At 46.1% G+C, this 9494-nt stretch overlaps 1 long non-coding RNA gene across 1 annotated transcript; it reads left to right on the forward strand.

Annotated features, from left to right (window-relative positions):
- The first annotated feature begins 5649 nt into the window (after positions 1–5649).
- On the forward strand, positions 5650–9225 carry LOC103626380 (uncharacterized). Its single transcript, XR_552914.3, has 3 exons — positions 5650–6024; positions 8523–8640; positions 8742–9225. It is a non-coding gene; the product is annotated as an uncharacterized lncRNA (long non-coding RNA).
- The last annotated feature ends 269 nt before the right edge of the window (positions 9226–9494 follow it).

A 9494-nucleotide genomic window follows, 5' to 3' on the forward strand; every position in this document is an offset into this window, starting at 1 on the left:
AACACCAGCTGGGGGTCAGAGTTAGTCTCGGATCTAGGATCTGCTGTAGAAGTTGGAGCTGGCACTGACTCAAACGGAGGCTACGCTGCAGAAGCTGCCGGAGTCGAAGAAGTCACAGGCACCGCCACAGCGGCAGTGGTAACAACAGGAGCTGGTGGCACTGGCGGCTGAGAGTTGATGGAGCGAATGACCGGCGACATGAAAACCAGGGTGACCGGCCGGAGCAGAGAGGAGGAAGGACCAACTGTAGGAAGAGGGAGTCCTGGCTGAATAGCTGGCACAACAGGAGCCTGAAGAGGTGGAGGCAGTGCTGACTGAACTGGGGGAATCGGTACACCAGTATGCTGAAGCATGAGAGTCATGAATGCCCTATTCTTAGCCCAGTCCTGAAGAAGTTGCTGCTGTAGAGTATCCTGCCTGTCCTGAATCGTTTGAAACATCGAGAGCATTCTCTCGGACATCTGTTGTTGGACCGCTGCCTGACGGGCCTGCTCGGCTGCCAAGTGAGCCTGTTGCTGAGTAAGGGTCTGGAGGATCGCAGCAAGAGCAAGGTCAATGGCAGCAGGGGCAGCAGGGGCAGCACCACTGGAACTCCCAGCCTCATGGTTGTAACACCCCTGGTGTTACTATCACTAAAACTTGAGCATAACATCATCAGCATTAGCATTTCATATGTTTGATACACCTAGAATGCATTCACTAGGCAAAAATTTCCAACAAGTTGTATTGATATGGTGTTTTGCAAATAAAACCCTGGAGTATGGTACTTAACCCTAAATGGGGTTCAGAAAGGTAAAACAAAATCCAAATAGAGAAAACCCTAAAGCTAAAGTGAAATAGTCATAAAATGTTACTAAGAATGGACCCACATTACATTCACCCCCTTGAAATACCAAAAACCCTAATTAGAACCCTAGAAAACCCTAAACCTAAACCCTAAGGGACTAAGTGCAAAGTTAGTGCACTTTTGGACTAAAGTGCAAAAACTAGTAAAGTAAGGTGTTTTAAGCCATATGGTTCACAAATATGTGAATTTGCAAGTTAAACCCTAAGTTTTGGGTCTATTTGCAAAAAGCACCACTTAAACCCTATAAACCTAAGTCTAAAATTCAGTGACATTGATTCAACTTTGGAGCTCTATATCTTCCAAATTATTGAGAATTTACCCTAGGTCACCACATCAATATTGTAGACCTATCAAAGGAGAATAACTTTGCTTAAGAGTGTAAGCATGGTTGTTATGAAGAATCAGGAGATAATTAAACCCAAAGTCAGGCTATCAGGCTGTCCTCAATCTGAAATCAGACTAACAGTGTAACCGAGCCATCTTTGGACTAGGATTCAAGCATGATCCAGTGAGAATCTGACTAGGAACACTATGACAAAGATGAAGATGGTTTATAGGTCTACAACTTTGATACAGAGCCTTGGATATATTGTCACAGAGAATTAGGAGAAAATTTGCTCTAAACTTCGTCTGTCAGGCGCTCTGTCAGTAGTTTCAATGGTACAGTATCTAAAGAAGATTAGATCAGCCGTTCGCCGTGGACGATCTCTCCGCCGCGATTCATGCCGTCGTCATCTCGATGCATGCTCGGGTTGATAGGATAACGATCGCGGGGTGAAAAATCTCATCGCCGAGGATAAGCTTCGGCCAGTAAAGAACTCCGGCCACCGTAACTAGCTCGCCACGGCGGAATTAGATAAGCTCGTCGGTGACTGCCGCCTTCCGGCCTTGTGCCGCGTGTCTTGGCATCTCCACCGCATCTCCGTGATCTGCTATAGCTCTCCGTTGATCACCGGAGTGAATGCCACGGTAATAGGACACCAATCCAGTGCGCCAGTGAGCTCCCCCTCCTCCGACCGCCGCACGTCTTCACCAAATTCACCGGCCACCGCTCTTCCCTCCTATAAATTGAGTGTGTCGTCAGCTCCGCAAGGTAGTCAAGCAACCCATACACCAACTCGTGCCTTGAATTGTCCTCCAGAGAACTTCAATTTGAGATTACCCCCAAATCGGTCAAGAACACCGTAGAGCCAAGCTCGTCGTGGCCAGCGCGATACATGTCCTCTCATCCTCTCCGCTCTCTCGTTTGAGTGCTCTCATGAACCCATGATGCTCGTCAACTAACCCAATTAAACTAGACCGCCGCCAATCGCCAGGAACACGTGGTTCTTTGGTTCATCCGCGCGGTCACCATGTCCAGACCAAATTAGATCGCCATTCCTGAAATTAAGTTGGGGGAAATGCTCGGGAGGGGCTCAATTCAGTGTCAGTCACTCGGGAGCACCGGTCTTGGCTCCCTCCGGCCAGTCTAGCTCGCCGGAGCTCGGCTCCCCGCGCGGTTCACGTTGTGGATCAGACGGTGTAAAGAAATAGAAGTTTAGGGTCTTTTCTGCAGTTGTCAGCGACTGTTTTAATAGTGCTTTGGGCTCCTTCGGGTTATTTAATAAGACAGGGGTCTCCGTGCAAAGTCTGCTGGGGCGTGGGCGCGAGCATGCTTCCGCCCATAGTTGGGCCGCCTGGGCTGAATTCGGCCCAGGACTGTTCATTCTTTTGGTCTTTTCTTTTTCTGCTAGGGCTAAAACAATTTTAGAAAATTATAGAAAAATGGTAAAAATGCCAAACCAATTTTGCTAGGTTCCTAATTTTCCACACAATTTAATAATAATAGTTTCATGATTTTTGGATCAAATAGGGAATTTTGGAGCATTTAAAATAGCCTAAAACATTGTTTCTGGATTTTTTGGAAATCAATAATAATTCCAAAAATCCCCAAACTTTTTATATCAACTATAAACATTATTTAGAAGATTTGGGTAGAGTTTGGTATGATTTGGACCTTGTTTGATATTAGCACCCAAAACCCTACCCCCTGCCCTTTGAACTCCTATATTGACTCTAGAAACCCTAATTCTCTAGAGTTCCATGAAGGAAAATTGTATTCAAGACCTTAGATAATAAACTCTTATTATCTTTGCATTCTCATGAGCATTACATGGGCATTCATTATTATGTATGGTTATCTTTAGAAAACGAAGAAGAAGTTGAAGTGGAAGAAGAGAAGACTTCGCCACCACCACCTGCGGAACATCAGGCAGGCAGTTGTTTCTATTTTGACATCTGTGGATCTGAGCCTGAATCACCTGTAAACCAAGGCAAGCCCCAGTGCATTTGCCACCTCCTTGAGTCTTTTAAACTCTTTCTCACTTGCTTGATGCATTAAGTAATAGGAGTTGATTGCTAAAACAATTCCTGCATTTCCTTCCTTGAATATGATTACCTTCCTTTGAATCCCTGTTTTACAAAGGTTTTTCCTATGCTTAGCCTTGCTTTACCAAACAAAATGTTTTGTTGTTACAAAAGATGATGTTGCAAAGTGAGAGGGATGTTTTTGAAAAGAAAATTTGATGGTGGATCCATCATGGCCATGATGGGTTCAACATCGGAAAAGATGTACCTCTGCCAGGTACCAAACTTTGGGATTGAAATGATTAAGCTAAGACCAGGCGGGTGACTTGCACGAGAAGAGAGAGTCTCGGTGTAGTGTCTCCGTCTGAGTCAATTAAGGACCGTCTCGATGTAGGCTTGATGACCGAGGACCCTTTAACTGGTCACATGCCTCGTCATGGGTAAGCTTTGCCTCGGGCAGACTAAGGCCAGAATAAGATACCACGCAATGGGAGTGGAGAGATGGCGAGAGTAGCGTGTACCCTCCGTGGCAAGAGGCTGGACGGTGGTGTATCTATGCTCTCGGTTGGCGTGAACCTGATCTGGTCTTAAGAACCCCGGTGGCGGGTTGACATATGCAAGGGTTAAGTGCTACATATGTCATGTGATTGGAGATCCTCAGCTGAGTATAATCGATTCAGATCACCGTACCTTCGCGGTTTTGAAGTCTTGGTCACTGCCCTATACGTAGAACTCTAGTAAAGGGTTGTTAAGAAATTGGCTAGTGCAGGTCAAGTGAATGAACTAGGGTAGAAAGAACTCTAGTGCAGGTAATTTCACTTAACTTGCCAAATAAAACTGAATTTTAAGGATCCACTTTTTGTAAGCATTTCTGCAAGTAGAGTCTTTGATTATTGAGAGACCTTACCTTGACTCCCTTATAACCAGCATACCCTTGAGAGTCTTTTCTTTGGTCAGGTAAGTCTTGCTGAGTAATTCCATACTCAGAGTTTTATTCCCTATTGTTTTTAGGTGAAGAAGCGACAAACTTTTGTTGTTTCTATTCCAAGGTGGTCTCAAAAGAAGAAAACCAAGAGTAAAGCTACGGGAGAAAGGGTTCCTCCATAAAAACTTTTTGGTTTGATACTTATCGGGAGGGGTTTTTGCCTCCCTTGGCTTGTAATAATATTACTCTGCACTCGTATATTATATCCTGGTCTGTAATAATATAACTCTGTCCTACTTTTAAATAAAGGTAAGTTTATGTAACCGCTTCCGCATTTTCGTATCTCCGATGATTTGTAATGTCTGCGTGACGGGTAATATGCTCTTGGGAAAGGTAAGAGAAGCAGATACCGAACTTGTCAAGTAATTTAGGAACACCTACAGGGTTGTCTGAGGTCTGTTGGACAAGGACAACTGTAGGTGGGCCTAGTGACTTGGGAGGTTCCGTCACAGCTGGTATCGGAGCGAAGCCCATCTCTGCAGATATTATGAGGCACCTTCAAAAAGAATTTTCTAAGACTCATCTAGAAAATTTCTTCCCTTCTTACCTAAGTATCTCTGAAGAGTTTATGTGAAGACCAGATAGGAAGAGTGCAATGTATAGAAGGTTGAATCAACTAAGGCTGATTCTATAATTACACATGCATCATGCTAAAAACTATGCTAATAAAATTTCCCCCTTAGAAAAATGTCGCCACGTACAAGAAAGACTGCACGCAAGTCAACCGGGCCGATCGGTGTACCTCGTCACCAACTTGCCCCGAGACATGACAACAGCAGTAGCGGTAGTAACGATCCAATTGGGGACTTAGAAGCTCAAGTTAATCAGCTTCGAACAGAACTCCGACGCAGGAACGAAATATGGGTTGCGGATGGCGAAAGAATCAATGAATTGAGAAGAGACATCCACATACTGCAAGACCAGCTAGCAGATCGGGATCTAGCGCTTGACTAGGCTATTGTAACATCTCAAAATACTATCTTGGGAAGTCAATAAAATTCTCTACAAGCTTTGAATTGGAATACCCTTTTAATTATAATTTCCTTGCCTTTAAAATTACATCTCCTTAAATAGATAAATTAATTAAAAATATATATTTGCATTTCATGATGGATACTTTTTGGTTGTTGCATTTAAATCAAGTTTGAAGTTGAAACGTGACCTTGATTTGGAAAAGTGTGAATAGAAATTGAAAAGAAAACATAAACGACTAAAAAAACACAAACCACCATCGGGCTCAAATTAGTGTGCTCAGCCTCCTCTCCCCTTCCTACTCAAGCAGCTCCACGCCCACGTCTTCTTTTATTTTATTTTATTTCTCCTTATTTTATTATTTAGATGACGTAACGATGACATCAAACACGTCCTAGGGTCCGTTGCCCAGTTATGCATCTTCGTCACGAATCAGAACAGAAACCAACAGAAATCCCGATAATCCTGTCGCATGATCTTCTCGCTGAACACCTTCTTGACCGGCTCCAGGGTATTTAAATCGATGCCCAGCAAACCGTTTCACCCATCCTGCCTCTCCCGTGAGCCACCATGGCTGGCTCGTCGCCGTGAGAGACCATGCCTACTCCGTCGTCGAGCCAAACTCGCGAAGGGAACAACGAGAGCCAAGGATCCTAGGCCACCGTCGAACCATGAGCGTCGCCGAGATAAGACCAGAGTGACGCCGCTCCCTGTCGCTCAGATTGAGGGCAGTTGCCTGGAACCTCGCCGGCATCAAACTCCGCCGCGGTGTTGCCGAGCGCCGCCGTGTCGGACGAGCGAAGAAAGAGAGAGAAGAAGGGGTTAGCGTGTCTGCGGGGAGAAACAACTCCGGCCACCCGCATCCGGTAGCAAGGTATGAATCACCTCCATGGTTTCTGTTGAGCACCATATTGAGCGGGCGGACGGTCCGGCCCTGAGGCCGGACGGTCCGCGGTCCGGACAGTCCGCGCCTGTGGGCCGGACGGTCCGTGCATGCGCAGAGCAGTTTAGGGTTCCGAGTTTTGTGCTATGTTTGTTGGCTAGATTTGCGGAATTAACCCGGAATCCAGTCGTGTAAAGGGTCCAGCCCCCCTCCTCTATATAAAGAGAGGTCTACGGCCGATTTGTAATCAACAATCGAATCAATACAACTTCTACTTCGCATTTTATCTTAGGAGTAGTTCTAGTCTAGTTTAGGTTTAGCCTCTCGATCCCCAAATTCTCCGCCTCTCTTCGACTATACGCCGATTAGAGGAGTCTAGGTCGGTCGGCCCGAGCCTAGACAACCCCTAGGATCTCTCCTCCCCGACGGGGTCCCTCCCGGGAGCGAGATCCAGGCGCCGCCGGTGATCTTCCGCCGCCCCTGCGCACGCGCGGACCGTCTGACCCCAGGGCGCGGACCGTCCGGCCGTCAGGCAGGAAACCCTAGCCCCTGTGCCAGGTCGCGGACCGTCCGGCCCCAGGCCGCGGACCGTCCGCCCCTGACCAGAGAGCACCGCCGCCTCGCACCAGGTCGCGGATCGTCCGGCCCTGTGCCGCGGACCGTCCGCCCCTGTGCAGAGAGCACCGCCGCTGGTTCTCTTGAGTAATTGGCGCCTCCAAAAAGGCGTCAACAGTTTCTCCTTGCTCATCGCGCCGCCGGACAATGCTTTGGGTAGCTCTGCAATGGCGCCACCACGCCAGACCACGCGCCGTCGCTGAACGTCGAGTGAAGAAGAAACACTATGGCCATGGATCTCGGATCCAATGGCTCTGGGCGTACCGGTTCGCTTAAATTTCAGGATCTAATCCGGGCCCTTGATCCTTCATCGGGCGGCCCCGGTTGTCCTGTACCCCTTCAGGCCACCGATTTGCAAAAGAGCCCCTGTGATTTTTCGTATTCAACTCGTCGTCCTGTGCGGGGGAATCCTGAGTCTTATGATCTTTTGCGAGATGGCCCCTGTGTTTCTCTGTTATTGGCGCCCAGTCCAGAGTTCCAGGAAAATCAGATTAATGAATTTAGAATTTGATTTTCAATAAAAAAATAATACTAGGAACTTGTATAATTCATAGAAAATCCATATTAAGTCCAAATTAGTCCATTCCAGTTCCTATAACTTTGTAATATTATTGTTTATAATTTTGTGCCTCTGTTTTGACATAAAAGCCACATTAAAATTGTTATCTTAATTAATCTTGTACAAAGCACATAGAATCTTTGGAAAATCCATAACTTAAAATCTATAAATACAAAATTAATAATTCATGTTCCTATGATCTTATTTCAATATGTAGATTATTAATATATATATTGCATATATTTTTGGTGTAATGTTTATTTTGCCTATACACCATTTGTTTGTAATGCTACGACTAGCGCGAGGCCACGAGTCATCTGAAAAGCAAGTTGGTACCTGGAATCTCAAGTCCCAGGCAAGTTGTGCCATTGATCACTTCTTTTTACCCACTCATGTTCTAATTAATCATAATGATCTGCATAGGTTAATTTTGATGGGACCCAATAGGATACCCTAGTTTGTCTATCTTTATACCTTGTTTACCACTGAACTTTCTGGGTAGTACTTGCTAGTGCTATATGTGGTTTTGGGTATGGAGATACATTATTCATGATTACACTTTTGTTATCAGTTGTTATTTACTGTTCATGATAAGATCATTATGTTAATTGGAACATGGAGAACCACCCGGGAAAACAGTGCTACCACAAGGGTTTAATGGGACGCCCTTGGCTGATTAATTAGGAAAGCTAGTGGATGACTACCTTACCCGAAAGGGGCAAGGGCAGTAGGGGAGTGGTCAGTGTAGGGAGGCCCTTGGGATGATTTTGCTGCGATGGCGGTCATGCGAGGGATTCCTGCATTGGAGCTTCCTATAAACTGTAGCGGGTTTTCTGAAGCTAGTGGAACTTTGTAAAGGCCTCGTAGTGTTACCCTGCCTCGCCTCCTCGATAGAGGTGTATGGGATTGGCCGTCTCTTGGCAGATGGGTAACATGACTTGTGGGTAAAGATGCGCAACCTCTGCAGAGTGTAAAACTGGTATACTAGCCGTGCTCACGGTCATGAGCAGCTCGGACACTCACATGATTAATTTATGGAACTAAATTCAATTTGTCATATGCATTGCATCGCAGGTGATGTTGTTATTACTTTTGTTCTACTACTTAATTGGGTTGGTATTTACCTATACTTAGTAACTGCTAATAAAATTTTGACCAACTTTAAAAGCAATGCTCAACTCTAACCATCCTCTTTGGTAAGCCTTACACTTCACGTGAGCTCCCACCTTTGGCGAGTTCATGCACATTATTCCCCACAACTTGTTGAGCTATGAACGTATGTGAGCTCACTCTTGTTGTCTCACACCCCCCACAGGTCAAGAACAGGTACCACAGGATGAGGCACATGGAGGATGCTGCGATGTGTTCGTGAGAGGTCTAGGTCGTCGTCTCCCAGTCAACTTTGGGTTGTTGGACCATTGTCTCCTTATAATGTAATTATTTATTTATTTTGTACAGAACTTCTATTATATAGCAAATATGTGACATTCGATCTTGTGCCATGATTCATCATATGTGTGAGACTTGGTCTCAGCATACCTGGTGATTATGTTCGCGCCCGGGTCTTGGTGCCCCGAAACCCAGGTGTGACAGCTATGAACTCTCGTTCACTAGCTTGGGCAAAGGAAGCTAGAGCTCGAGCTTGAGTGGAAGAGCTTAGCTCAACCGTGGATAGCTTGCAGGTTTATTGCAACACACTACATGAAGAAGTTCATGTACTGTACTCGCAACTACACCCGAACGTCCCTGCGGATCCTGTCAGGACAGAAGCCGGACCTTCTCAGGTAGCGGGAGAAGCTTTTGTTGGTGAGCTGGACCTTTTTAGGCCCCCTCCCTCTATGAAGCTGGTCGATGAATGGTCTTCGACGCCTGACAGCGAGGCTACCCAGAGTGACAAAAAGTAGGAATAGTATAGTACAGAAGTAGTACTATTGTGTAATAGGGGGTGTAATCCTATTGTAAAGTACAAGTTTGTAACATTACTTTTTTTAAGTAATGTGAAATGGATGGTTTGTATGGCATATCATATTGCTCCAAATGTTCTTGGCCTCAGATGCCTTCCAGGACTCGCGCTCAGGATGGGGCTGGCACCTCCCGTGGGAGGGAAGCGACCCCAAATCCACCTCCGGTACCTCCGACACTTGCCGAGGCCATCGCTGCCTTGGTAAATGCTACAGCAGACAATACCCGCTTCCCACGGGAGATGGCAGGTCAACAACTCCAACAACAAGGTGGGCGGGCCTATCCGCAAGGCCCCCGTGAGACATCTTATTTGGACTTCTCTGAG

Source organism: Zea mays, chromosome 5, assembly GCF_902167145.1.
Source record: "Zea mays cultivar B73 chromosome 5, Zm-B73-REFERENCE-NAM-5.0, whole genome shotgun sequence".
In the NCBI taxonomy this organism is placed as follows: domain Eukaryota; kingdom Viridiplantae; phylum Streptophyta; class Magnoliopsida; order Poales; family Poaceae; genus Zea; species Zea mays.